At 44.5% G+C, this 13021-nt stretch overlaps 1 protein-coding gene across 1 annotated transcript in view; it reads right to left on the bottom strand.

Moving 5' to 3' along the window:
- The window catches only part of LOC129827329 (lysophosphatidic acid receptor 4-like), a 46762-nt gene extending 37409 nt beyond the window's left edge, over positions 1 to 9353 (bottom strand). Inside the window, exon 1 of the mRNA XM_055888080.1 lies at positions 9011 to 9353. The gene's annotated coding sequence lies outside the window, so the exon portion shown is untranslated. The remainder of the gene's footprint in view (positions 1 to 9010) is intronic.
- Positions 9354 to 13021: the final 3668 nt, after the last annotated feature.

Here is a 13021-nt window from a genome sequence, read left to right on the forward strand (position 1 = left end):
ACTTATCACAGTAACAGTGACTCAACACACTAACACAGTGACTTAACACACTAACACAGTGACTTGTAACAGTGACTTAACACACTAACACAGTGACTTATCACAGTAACAGTGACTTAACACACTAACACAGTGACTTAACACACTAACACAGTGACTTAACACAGTAACAGTGACTTAACACACTAACACAGTGACTTATCACAGTAACAGTGACTTAACACAGTGACTTAACACAGTAACACAGTGACTTAACACAGTAACACAGTGACTTAACACAGTGACTTAACACACTAACACAGTGACTTAACACAGTAACAGTGACTTAACACACTAACACAGTGACTTAACACAGTAACAGTGACTTAACACACTAACACAGCGACTTATCACAGTAACACAGTGATTTAACACAGTAACAGTGACTTAACACAGTGACTTAACACAGTAACACAGTGACTTAACACAGTAACAGTGACTTAACACACTAACACAGTGACTTATCACAGTAACAGTGACTTAACACAGTGACTTAACACAGTAACACAGTGACTTAACACACTAACACAGTGACTTAACACAGTAACAGTGACTTAACACACTAACACAGTGACTTAACACAGTAACAGTGACTTAACACACTAACACAGTGACTTATCACAGTAACAGTGACTTAACACACTAACACAGTGACTTAACACAGTAACAGTGACTTAACACACTAACACAGTGACTTATCACAGTAACAGTGACTTAACACACTAACACAGTGACTTAACACAGTAACAGTGACTTAACACACTAACACAGTGACTTAACACACTAACACAGTGACTTAACACACTAACACAGTGACTTAACACACTAACACAGTGACTTAACACAGTAACAGTGACTTAACACACTAACACAGCGACTTATCACAGTAACACAGTGATTTAACACAGTAACAGTGACTTAACACAGTGACTTAACACAGTAACACAGTGACTTAACACAGTAACAGTGACTTAACACACTAACACAGTGACTTATCACAGTAACAGTGACTTAACACAGTGACTTAACACAGTAACACAGTGACTTAACACACTAACACAGTGACTTAACACAGTAACAGTGACTTAACACACTAACACAGTGACTTAACACAGTAACAGTGACTTAACACACTAACACAGTGACTTATCACAGTAACAGTGACTTAACACACTAACACAGTGACTTAACACAGTAACAGTGACTTAACACACTAACACAGTGACTTATCACAGTAACAGTGACTTAACACACTAACACAGCGACTTAACACAGTAACAGTGACTTAACACACTAACAGAGTGACTTATCACAGTAACAGTGACTCAACACAATAACACAGTGACTTAACACACTAACACAGTGACTTTTAACAGTGACTTAACACACTAACACAGTGACTTATCACAGTAACAGTGACTTAACACACTAACACAGTGACTTAACACACTAACACAGTGACTTAACACAGTAACAGTGACTTAACACACTAACACAGTGACTTATCACAGTAACAGTGACTTAACACAGTGACTTAACACAGTAACACAGTGACTTAACACAGTAACACAGTGACTTAACACAGTGACTTAACACACTAACACAGTGACTTAACACAGTAACAGTGACTTAACACACTAACACAGTGACTTAACACAGTAACAGTGACTTAACACACTAACACAGTGACTTATCACAGTAACAGTGACTTAACACACTAACACAGTGACTTAACACACTAACACAGTGACTTAACACACTAACACAGTGACTTAACACAGTAACAGTGACTTAACACACTAACACAGTGACTTATCACAGTAACAGTGACTTAACACACTAACACAGTGACTTAACACAGTAACAGTGACTTAACACACTAACACAGTGACTTAACACACTAACACAGTGACTTAACACACTAACACAGTGACTTAACACACTAACACAGTGACTTAACACAGTAACAGTGACTTAACACACTAACACAGTGACTTATCACAGTAACACAGTGATTTAACACAGTAACAGTGACTTAACACAGTGACTTAACACAGTAACACAGTGACTTAACACAGTGACTTAACACAGTAACACAGTGACTTATCACAGTAACACAGTGATTTAACACAGTAACAGTGACTTAACACAGTGATTTAACACAGTAACAGTGACTTAACACAGTGACTTAACACAGTAACTAAATGTGATTTGACACAGTAACACACAGTGACCAATACAGCTGTTTCTTTATGTCAGTCCTACTATAGATAGTACATCTCAGACAGACAGGCAGAGAAACAGGTAGACAGGCAGGCAGACAGGCAGACCATGGCATGTAGAATGTATCAAATCAAAATGTAAAACTGATAATCAGATAGTCTTCCCACATGCATGTCTGTTTTCTTCATTATTCCAGTGTTATAATGGGGGTTATAGAGGTATAAACAGATTACTGTAAGAAGTTCCAGGTCAGGAATCAGCTGGCATTGATTTCAAGGCATGCTCTTAGTCCTATTGCTATCTGATAATGCAGGGAAAGAGAGAGCTGTCCTAGTCCTATCTAACAATGCAGGGAAAGAGAGAGCTGTCCTAGTCCTATCTAACAACGCAGGGAAAGAGAGAGCTGTCCTAGTCCTATCTAACAACGCAGGGAAAGAGAGAGCTGTCCTAGTCCTATCTAACAACACAGGGAAAGAGAGAGCTGTGATAGTCCTGCCTAACAACGCAGGGAAAGAGAGAGCTGTCCTAGTCCTGTCTAACAACACAGGGAAAGAGAGAGCTGTCCTAGTCCTATCTAACAATGCAGGGAAAGAGAGAGAGCTGTCCTAGTCCCATCTGATAATGCAGGGAAAGAGAGAGCTGTCCTAGTCCTGTCTTACAACTCAGGGAAAGAGAGAGCTGTCCTAGTCCTATCTAGCAATGCAGGGAAAGGGAGAGCTGTCCTAGTCCTATCTGACAACACAGGGTAAGAGAGAGCTGTCCTAGTCCCATCTAACAACGCAGTGAAAGAGAGAGCTGTCCTAGTCCTATCTAACAACGCAGGGAAAGAGAGAGCTGTCCTAGTCCTATCTAACAACGCAGTGAAAGAGAGAGCTGTCTTAGTCCTATCTAACAACGCAGGGAAAGAGAGAGCTGTCCTATCTGACAACGCAGGGAAAGAGAGAGCTGTCCTAGTCCTATCTAACAGTGTAGGGAAAGAGAGAGCTGTCCTAGTCCTATCTGACAATGCAGGCAAAGAGAGAGCTGTCCTAGTCCTATCTAACAACGCAGGGAAAGAGAGAGCTGTCCTATCTGACAATGCATGGAAAGAGAGAGCTGTCCTATCTAACAATGCAGGGAAAGAGAGAGCTGTCCTAGTCCTATCTAACAGTGTAGGGAAAGAGAGAGCTGTCCTAGTCCTATCTAACAATGCATGGAAAGAGAGAGCTGTCCTAGTCCTATCTAACAATGTAGGGAAAGAGAGAGCTGCCCTAGTCGTTTCTAAAAATGCAGGGACAGAGAGAGCTGTCCTAGTCCTATCTGATAATGCAAGGAAAGAGAGAGCTGTCCTATCTGATAATGCGTGGAAAGAGAGAGCTGTCCTAGTCCTATATAACAATGCAGGGAAAGAGAGAGCTGTCCTAGTCCTATCTAACAATGTAGGGAAAGAGAGATCTGCCCTAGTCGTTTCTAACAATGCAGGGACAGAGAGAGCTGTCCTAGTCCTATCTAACAACGCAGGGAAAGAGAGAGCTGTCCTAGTCCTATCTAACAATGTAGGGAAAGAGAGATCTGCCCTAGTCGTTTCTAACAATGCAGGGAAAGAGAGAGCTGTCCTAGTCCTATCTAACAATGCAGGGAAAGAGAGAGCTGTCCTAGTCCTATCTGACAATGCAGGGAAAGAGAGAGCTGTCCTAGTCCTATCTAACAACACAGGGAAAGAGAGAGCTGTCCTAGTCCTATATAACAACACAGGGAAAGAGAGAGCTGTGATAGTCCTATCTGACAATGCAGGGAAAGAGAGAGCTGTCCTAGTCCTGCCTAACAACGCAGGGAAAGAGAGAGCTGTCCTAGTCCTGTCTAACAACACAGGGAAAGAGAGAGCTGTCCTAGTCCTATCTAACAACACAGGGAAAGAGAGAGCTGTGATAGTCCTATCTGACAATGCAGGGAAAGAGAGAGCTGTCCTAGTCCTGCCTAACAATGCAGGGAAAGAGAGAGCTGTCCTAGTCCTGTCTAACAACACAGGGAAAGAGAGAGCTGTCCTAGTCCTATCTAACAATGCAGGGAAAGAGAGAGCTGTCCTAGTCCTATCTGATAATGCAGGGAAAGAGAGAGCTGTCCTAGTCCTATCTAACAACACAGGGAAAGAGAGAGCTGTCCTAGTCCTATCTAACAACACAGGGAAAGAGAGAGCTGCCCTAGTCCCATCTGATAATGCAGGGAAAGAGAGAGCTGTCCTAGTCCTGTCTTACAACGCAGGGAAAGAGAGAGCTGTCCTAGTCCTATCTAACAATGCAGGGAAAGAGAGAGCTGTCCTAGTCCTATCTAACAATGCAGGGAAAGAGAGAGCTGTCCTAGTCCTGTCTAACAACACAGGTAAATAGAGAGCTGTCCTAGTCCTGTCTAACAACACAGGAAAGAGAGAGCTGTCCTAGTCCTGTCTAACAACACAGGGAAAGAGAGAGCTGTCCTAGTAGTATCTAACAACGCAGTGAAAGAGAGAGCTGTCCTAGTCCTATCTAACAACGCAGGGAAAGAGAGAGCTGTCCTAGTCCTATCTGACAATGCAGGCAAAGAGAGAGCTGTCCTATCTAACAATGCAGGGAAAGAGAGAGCTGTCCTAGTCCTATCTGACAATGCAGGCATAGAGAGAGCTGTCCTATCTAACAACGCAGGGAAAGAGAGAGCTGTCCTATCTGACAACGCAGGGAAAGAGAGAGCTGTCCTAGTCCTATCTAACAGTGTAGGGAAAGAGAGAGCTGTCCTAGTCCTATCTGACAATGCAGGCAAAGAGAGAGCTGTCCTAGTCCTATCTAACAACGCAGGGAAAGAGAGAGCTGTCCTATCTGACAATGCATGGAAAGAGAGAGCTGTCCTATCTAACAATGCAGGGAAAGAGAGAGCTGTCCTAGTCCTATCTAACAGTGTAGGGAAAGAGAGAGCTGTCCTAGTCCTATCTAACAATGCATGGAAAGAGAGAGCTGTCCTAGTCCTATCTAACAATGTAGGGAAAGAGAGAGCTGCCCTAGTCGTTTCTAACAATGCAGGGACAGAGAGAGCTGTCCTAGTCCTATCTGATAATGCAAGGAAAGAGAGAGCTGTCCTATCTGATAATGCGTGGAAAGAGAGAGCTGTCCTAGTCCTATCTAACAATGCAGGCAAAGAGAGAGCTGTCCTAGTCCTATCTAACAACGCAGGGAAAGAGAGAGCTGTCCTATCTGACAATGCATGGAAAGAGAGAGCTGTCCTATCTAACAATGCAGGGAAAGAGAGAGCTGTCCTAGTCCTATCTAACAGTGTAGGGAAAGAGAGAGCTGTCCTAGTCCTATCTAACAATGCATGGAAAGAGAGAGCTGTCCTAGTCCTATCTAACAATGTAGGGAAAGAGAGAGCTGCCCTAGTCGTTTCTAACAATGCAGGGACAGAGAGAGCTGTCCTAGTCCTATCTGATAATGCAAGGAAAGAGAGAGCTGTCCTATCTGATAATGCGTGGAAAGAGAGAGCTGTCCTAGTCCTATCTAACAATGCAGGGAAAGAGAGAGCTGTCCTAGTCCTATCTAACAATGCAGGGAAAGAGAGAGCTGTCCTAGTCCTATCTAACAATGTAGGGAAAGAGAGATCTGCCCTAGTCGTTTCTAACAATGCAGGGAAAGAGAGAGCTGTCCTAGTCCTATCTAACAATGCAGGGAAGGAGAGAGCTGTCCTATTCCTATCTGACAATGCAGGGAAAGAGAGAGCTGTCCTAGTCCTATCTAACAACACAGGGAAAGAGAGAGCTGTCCTAGTCCTATCTAACAACACAGGGAAAGAGAGAGCTTTGATAGTCCTATCTGACAATGCAGGGAAAGAGAGAGCTGTCCTAGTCCTGCCTAACAACGCAGGGAAAGAGAGAGCTGTCCTAGTCCTGTCTAACAACACAGGGAAAGAGAGAGCTGTCCTAGTCCTATCTAACAATGCAGGGAAAGAGAGAGCTGTCCTAGTCCTATCTGATAATGCAGGGAAAGAGAGATCTGTCCTAGTCCTATCTAACAACACAGGGAAAGAGAGAGCTGCCCTAGTCCCATCTGATAATGCAGGGAAAGAGAGAGCTGTCCTAGTCCTGTCTTACAACGCAGGGAAAGAGAGAGCTGTCCTAGTCCTATCTAACAATGCAGGGAAAGAGAGAGCTGTCCTAGTCCTATCTAACAATGCAGGGAAAGAGAGAGCTGTCCTAGTCCTGTCTAACAACACAGGTAAATAGAGAGCTGTCCTAGTCCTGTCTAACAACACAGGAAAGAGAGAGCTGTCCTAGTAGTATCTAACAACGCAGTGAAAGAGAGAGCTGTCCTAGTCCTATCTAACAACGCAGGGAAAGAGAGAGCTGTCCTAGTCCTATCTGACAATGCAGGCAAAGAGAGAGCTGTCCTATCTAACAATGCAGGGAAAGAGAGAGCTGTCCTAGTCCTATCTGACAATGCAGGCATAGAGAGAGCTGTCCTATCTAACAACGCAGGGAAAGAGAGAGCTGTCCTATCTGACAACGCAGGGAAAGAGAGAGCTGTCCTAGTCCTATCTAAACAGTGTAGGGAAAGAGAGAGCTGTCCTAGTCCTATCTGACAATGCAGGCAAAGAGAGAGCTGTCCTAGTCCTATCTAACAACGCAGGGATAGAGAGAGCTGTCCTATCTGACAATGCATGGAAAGAGAGAGCTGTCCTATCTAACAATGCAGGGAAAGAGAGAGCTGTCCTAGTCCTATCTAACAGTGTAGGGAAAGAGAGAGCTGTCCTAGTCCTATCTGACAATGCATGGAAAGAGAGAGCTGTCCTAGTCCTATCTAACAGTGTAGGGAAAGAGAGAGCTGTCCTAGTCCTATCTAACAACACAGGGAAAGAGAGAGCTGTCCTAGTCCTATCTGACAATGCATGGAAAGAGAGAGCTGTCCTAGTCCTATCTAACAGTGTAGGGAAAGAGAGAGCTGTCCTAGTCCTATCTAACAATGCAGGGAAAGAGAGAGCTGTCCTAGTCCTATCTAACAATGTAGGGAAAGGGAGAGCTGCCCTAGTCGTTTCTAACAATGCAGGGACAGAGAGAGCTGTCCTAGTCCTATCTGATAATGCAGGGAAAGAGAGAGCTGTCCTAGTCTATCTGACAATGCAGGGAAAGAGAGAGCTGTCCTAGTCCTATCTAACAATGTAGGGAAAGAGAGATCTGCCCTAGTCGTTTCTAACAATGCAGGGACAGAGAGAGCTGTCCTAGTCCTATCTAACAACGCAGGGAAAGAGAGAGCTGTCCTAGTCCTATCTAACAATGTAGGGAAAGAGAGATCTTCCCTAGTCGTTTCTAACAATGCAGGGAAAGAGAGAGCTGTCCTATTCCTATCTGACAATGCAGGGAAAGTGAGAGCTGTCCTAGTCCTATCTAACAATGTAGGGAAAGAGAGAGCTGTCCTAGTCCTATCTAACACCGCAGGGAAAGAGAGAGCTGTCCTAGTCCTATCTGACATTGCAGGGAAAGAGAGAGCTGTCCTAGTCCTATCTAACAACTCAGGGAAAGAGAGAGCTGTCCTAGTCCTATCTGACAACACAGGGAAAGAGAGAGCTGTCCTAGTCCTATCTAACAACACAGGGAAAGAGAGAGCTGTCCTAGTCCTATCTGACAACGCAGGGAAAGAGAGAGCTGTCCTAGTCCTATCTAACAACGCAGGGAAAGAGAGAGCTGTCCTAGTCCTATCTAACAACGCAGGGAAAGAGAGAGCTGTCCTAGTCCTATCTAACAACGCAGGGAAAGAGAGAGCTGTCCTAGTCCTATCTAACAACGCAGGGAAAGAGAGATCTGTCCTAGTCCTATCTAACAACGCAGGGAAAGAGAGAGCTGTCCTAGTCCTATCTAACAACGCAGGGAAAGAGAGAGCTGTCCTAGTCCTATCTAACAACGCAGGGAAAGAGAGAGCTGTCCTAGTCCTATCTAACAACGCAGGGAAAGAGAGAGCTGTCCTAGTCCTATCTAACAACGCAGGGAAAGAGAGAGCTGTCCTAGTCCTATCTAACAACTCAGGGAAAGAGAGAGCCGCTGGCGATATAACTCTTCAAACAAGTTAAAGGACAACAGTTGAACCTGTAAAGAACAACAGAAGTTTTGGTTCAGTGACCGATTAGCTTGATTGTCACTAGTTACCACAGCCACAAAGTCATAACTCTGACAATTTCTACTATTTCTCTTCTTAAAATCAGATTTTAAACCTAACCTTAATGTCACCTGTTAAGTCCACTTCAATCCATGTAGATGAAGGGTTAGGGTTAGGAGACAGGTTCAAAAGTATTTTTTGCCTTGAGACATTTGATACAGATTGTGTACCATTCAGAGGGTGAATGGACAAGACTAAATATTTAAGTGCCTTTCAACGGGGTATGGTAGTAGGTGCCAGGCGCACCGGTTTGTGTCAAGAACTGCAAAGCTGCTGGGGTTTTCCACACTCAACAGTTTTCAGTGTGTATCAAGAACGGTCCACCACCCAAAGGACATCCAGCCAACTTGACACAACTGTGGGAAGCATTGTAGTCAACATGGGGGGGCCTGCATCGCTGTGGAACGCTTTCGACACCTTGTAGAGTCCATGCATCGACAAATTGAGGCTGTTCTGAAGGCAAAAGGGGTGCAACTCAATATCAGGTTGGTGTTCCTAATGTTTTGTACACTTATATTTTTTTGGACTTTGTGGCTGTGGTAACTAGTGGAAACCTGCTATCTGAGTTAGTGAGGATGATGATGATAAGGATGACAGCTCACCTGGTTGTCACCTCTGGTTGTCAAGTCAACACGTTCGACACCGCTACTGTCCCGTGAAACAGCAGACTGGTTCACCCACAAGTGGTTTTGTTTTTCTTCCGCAGGTGGTCTCTTTGCAGTAACTTCCCTTCAAACAGTATTCAGACGTTTCCCAGGTTCTGTCATTTGGTAAAAACGTAACAAACTTGACGTATCTAGAAGAGCTGTTTATTTTTATTTGATGGAAAATCGCAGTCAGGGATCCAATTCAACGCGCAGGGTCCAGTGCCTAGTTGAATGTGAATTTCAGCAGAGGATTTGTTTGTGAGTTGGCGTGCGCGTGCGCGGTCGGTGGGCTGGAGGTCGACTGGCCACAGGAAACGAGACAATAGCACCTCGGTCGCTGGAGGGTGGGGGGGGGGGGCAGGGGCACGTGGGAGCTGAATAGGGAATTGTTGGAGAGGAGGAAGGGAGAGTGGAGCAGGGGAAGGAGAGAGAGAAAGGGGCTCTCTGGTCCCGTGCCCCTCTCTCCCTCTCCCTTTCTCCACCCCCTCTCCCTCTTTCTCTCCCTTTCTCCACCCCCTCTCCCTCTTTCTCTCCCTTTCTCCACCCCCTCTCCCTCTCTCCCTCTCCCTTTCTCCACCCCCTCTCCCTCTTTCTCTCCCTTTCTCCACCCCCTCTCCCTCTTCCTCTCCCTTTCTCCACCCCCTCTCCCTCTTCCTCTCCCTTTCTCCACCCCCTCCCTCTCTCCCTCTCCCTTTCTCCACCCCCTCTCCCTCTTCCTCTCCCTTTCTCCACCCCCTCTCTCTCTCCCTCTCCCTTTCTCCACCCCCTCTCCCTCTTCCTCTCCCTTTCTCCACCCCCTCCCTCTCTCCCTCTCCCTTTCTCCACCCCCTCCCTCTCTTCCTCTCCCTTTCTCCACCTCCTCTCCCTTTCTCCACCCCCTCCCTCTCTTCCTCTCCCTTTCTCCACCCCCTCTCCCTTTCTCCATCCCCCTCTCTCTCTCCCTCTCCCTTCCCCAACCCCCTCCCTCCCTCTTCCTCTCCCTTTCTCCACCCCCTCTCCCTTCCCCAACCCCCTCTCTTCCTCTCCCTTTATCCAACCCCCTCTCTCCCTCTCCCTTTCTCCACCCCCCTCTCTCCCTCTCCCTTTCTCCACCTCTTCTCTCCCTCTTCTGCTCCCGTTCTCCCTCTACCTTTCTCCACCCCCCTCTTTCCCTCTCCCTCCCCCTCTCTTCCCCTCTCTTTCTCTCGATTCAATTCAAGGGCTTTATTTGCATGGAAAACATATGTTTACATTGCCAAAGCAAGTGAAAAGGTAATGAACACTTAGTGAAATAAACAATAACAGATTTACAGGAAGCATTACACTTCCAAAAGAATAAAGACATTTCAAATGTCATATTATGTCTTTATACAGTGTTGTAACGATGTGCAAATAGCTAAAAGGGAATATAAACTAAAACATAAATATAGGTTGTATTTACAATGGTGTTTGTTCTTCACTGGTTGCCCTTTTTTGAGGCAACAGGTCACACATCTTGCTGCTGTGATGCACACTGTGGTATTCACCCGGTAGATATGGAAGTTAATCACAATTGGATTTGTTTTTGAATTCTTTGTGTATCTGTGTAATCTGAGGGAAATATGTGTCTCTAATATGGTCATACATTGGGCAGGAGGTAAGGAAGTGCAGCTCAGTTTCCACCTCATTTTGTGGACAGTGTGCACATAGCCTGTCTTCTCTTGAGAGCCATGTCTGCCTACGGCGGCCTTTCTCAATAGCAAGGCTATGCTCACTGAGTCTGTACATAGTCAAAGCTTTCCTTAAGTTTGAGTCAGTCACAGTGGTCAGGTATTCTGCCACTGTGTACTCTCTGTTTAGGGCCAAATAGCATTCTAGTTTGCTCTGTTTTTTTGTTAATTCTTTCCAATGTGTCAAATAAAATAAAAAATCTCATGATTTGGTTGGGTCTAATTGTGCTGTTGTCCTGGGGCTCTGTGGGGTGTGTTTGTGTTTGTGAACAGAGCCCCAGGACTAGCTTGCTTAGGGGACTCTTCTCCAGATTCATCTCTATGTAGGTGATGGTTTTGTTTTGGAAGGTTTGGGAATCGCTTCCTTTTAGGTGGTTGTAGAATTTAACGTCTCTTTTCTGGATTTTGATCATTAGTGGGTATCAGCCTAATTCTGCTCTGCATGCGTTATTTATTATTTTACATTATACTCTGAGGATAGGATTCTGCATGCAGAGTCTCAATTTGGTGTTTGTCCCATTTTGTGAATTCTTGGTTAGTGAGCGGACACCAGACCTCACAACCATAAAAGGTACTGGGTTCTATAACTGATTCAAGCATTTTTAGAGAGAGAGAGAGAGAGCGAGAGAGAGCGAGAGAGAGCGAGAGCGAGAGCGAGAGAGAGAGAGAGAGAGAGAGAGAGAGAGAGAGAGAGAGAGAGAGAGAGAGAGAGAGAACAGGGTCAGATGCTCAGCAGGCTCTGCTCAGACTTAATGGTCTGAGGCCAAACCAGGCGACTAACAACATTCAACACTTTATGGAACAGAAAGCCTTCACTCTCTGGAATATCCATGGCCTGAGGCAATATGCCTTTAGCCTAAAGAGCAGGAACCTGAGCTTCACCACATGGTATAGAGGAGATGGACCCACTAGGTTACAGAGAGCTGGTAGTCCCATCCACCAAACTACCAGGTGTGAAACTGGGAAGAGACTCAGGGGGTATGCTAATTTGGTGTAGAGCAGACCTAACGCACTCTATTAAATTAATCAAACAGGAACATTTTACATTTGGCTGGAAAATCTCAGAGAAAATTGTCCTCCTGCGTGCTACCTATATGCATTCATAATGTATTGTCCTCCTGCGTGCTACCTATATGCATTCATAATGTATTGTCCTCCTGCTACCTATATGCATTCATAATGTAATGTCCTCCTGCATGCTACCTATATGCATTCATAATGTATTGTCCTCCTGCTACCTATATGCATTCATAATGTATTGTCCTCCTGCGTGCTACCTATATGCATTCATAATGTAATGTCCTCCTGCCTGCTACCTATATGCATTCATAATGTATTGTCCTCCTGCATGCTACCTATATGCATTCATAATGTATTGTCCTCCTGCCTGCTACCTATATGCATTCATAATGTATTGTCCTCCTGCTACCTATATGCATTCATAATGTATTGTCCTCCTGCATGCTACCTATATGCATTCATAAAGTAATGTCCTCCTGCGTGCTACCTATATGCATTCATAATGTATTGTCCTCCTGCCTGCTACCTATATGCATTCATAATGTATTGTCCTCCTGCTACCTATATGCATTCATAATGTAATGTCCTCCTGCATGCTACCTATATGCATTCATAATGTAATGTCCTCCTGCATGCTACCTATATGCATTCATAATGTATTGTCCTCCTGCTACCTATATGCATTCATAATGTATTGTCCTCCTGCATGCTACCTATATGCATTCATAATGTATTGTCCTCCTGCTACCTATATGCATTCATAATGTATTGTCCTCCTGCATGCTACCTATATGCATTCATAATGTATTGTCCTCCTGCATGCTACCTATATGCATTCATAATGTATTGTCCTCCTGCGTGCTACCTATATGCATTCATAATGTATTGTCCTCCTGCTACCTATATGCATTCATAATGTATTGTCCTCCTGCCTGCTACCTATATGCATTCATAATGTATTGTCCTCCTGCTACCTATATGCATTCATAATGTATTGTCCTCCTGCCTGCTACCTATATGCATTCATAATGTATTGTCCTCCTGCCTGCTACCTATATGCATTCATAAAGTATTCAGACCCCTTCCCTTTTTTCCACATTTTGTTCCGTTTCAGTCCTTTTCGAAAATGTATTAAATTACACACAATGCCCCGTAATGACAAAGCAAAAACAGGTTTTAGAAATGTTGATAATAGAAATACCTTATTTATATAAGTATTCAGACCTTTTGCTATGAGACTTGAAATTGAGCTCAGGTG

Source organism: Salvelinus fontinalis, chromosome 29 (assembly GCF_029448725.1).
Source record: "Salvelinus fontinalis isolate EN_2023a chromosome 29, ASM2944872v1, whole genome shotgun sequence".
Classification (NCBI taxonomy): domain Eukaryota; kingdom Metazoa; phylum Chordata; class Actinopteri; order Salmoniformes; family Salmonidae; genus Salvelinus; species Salvelinus fontinalis.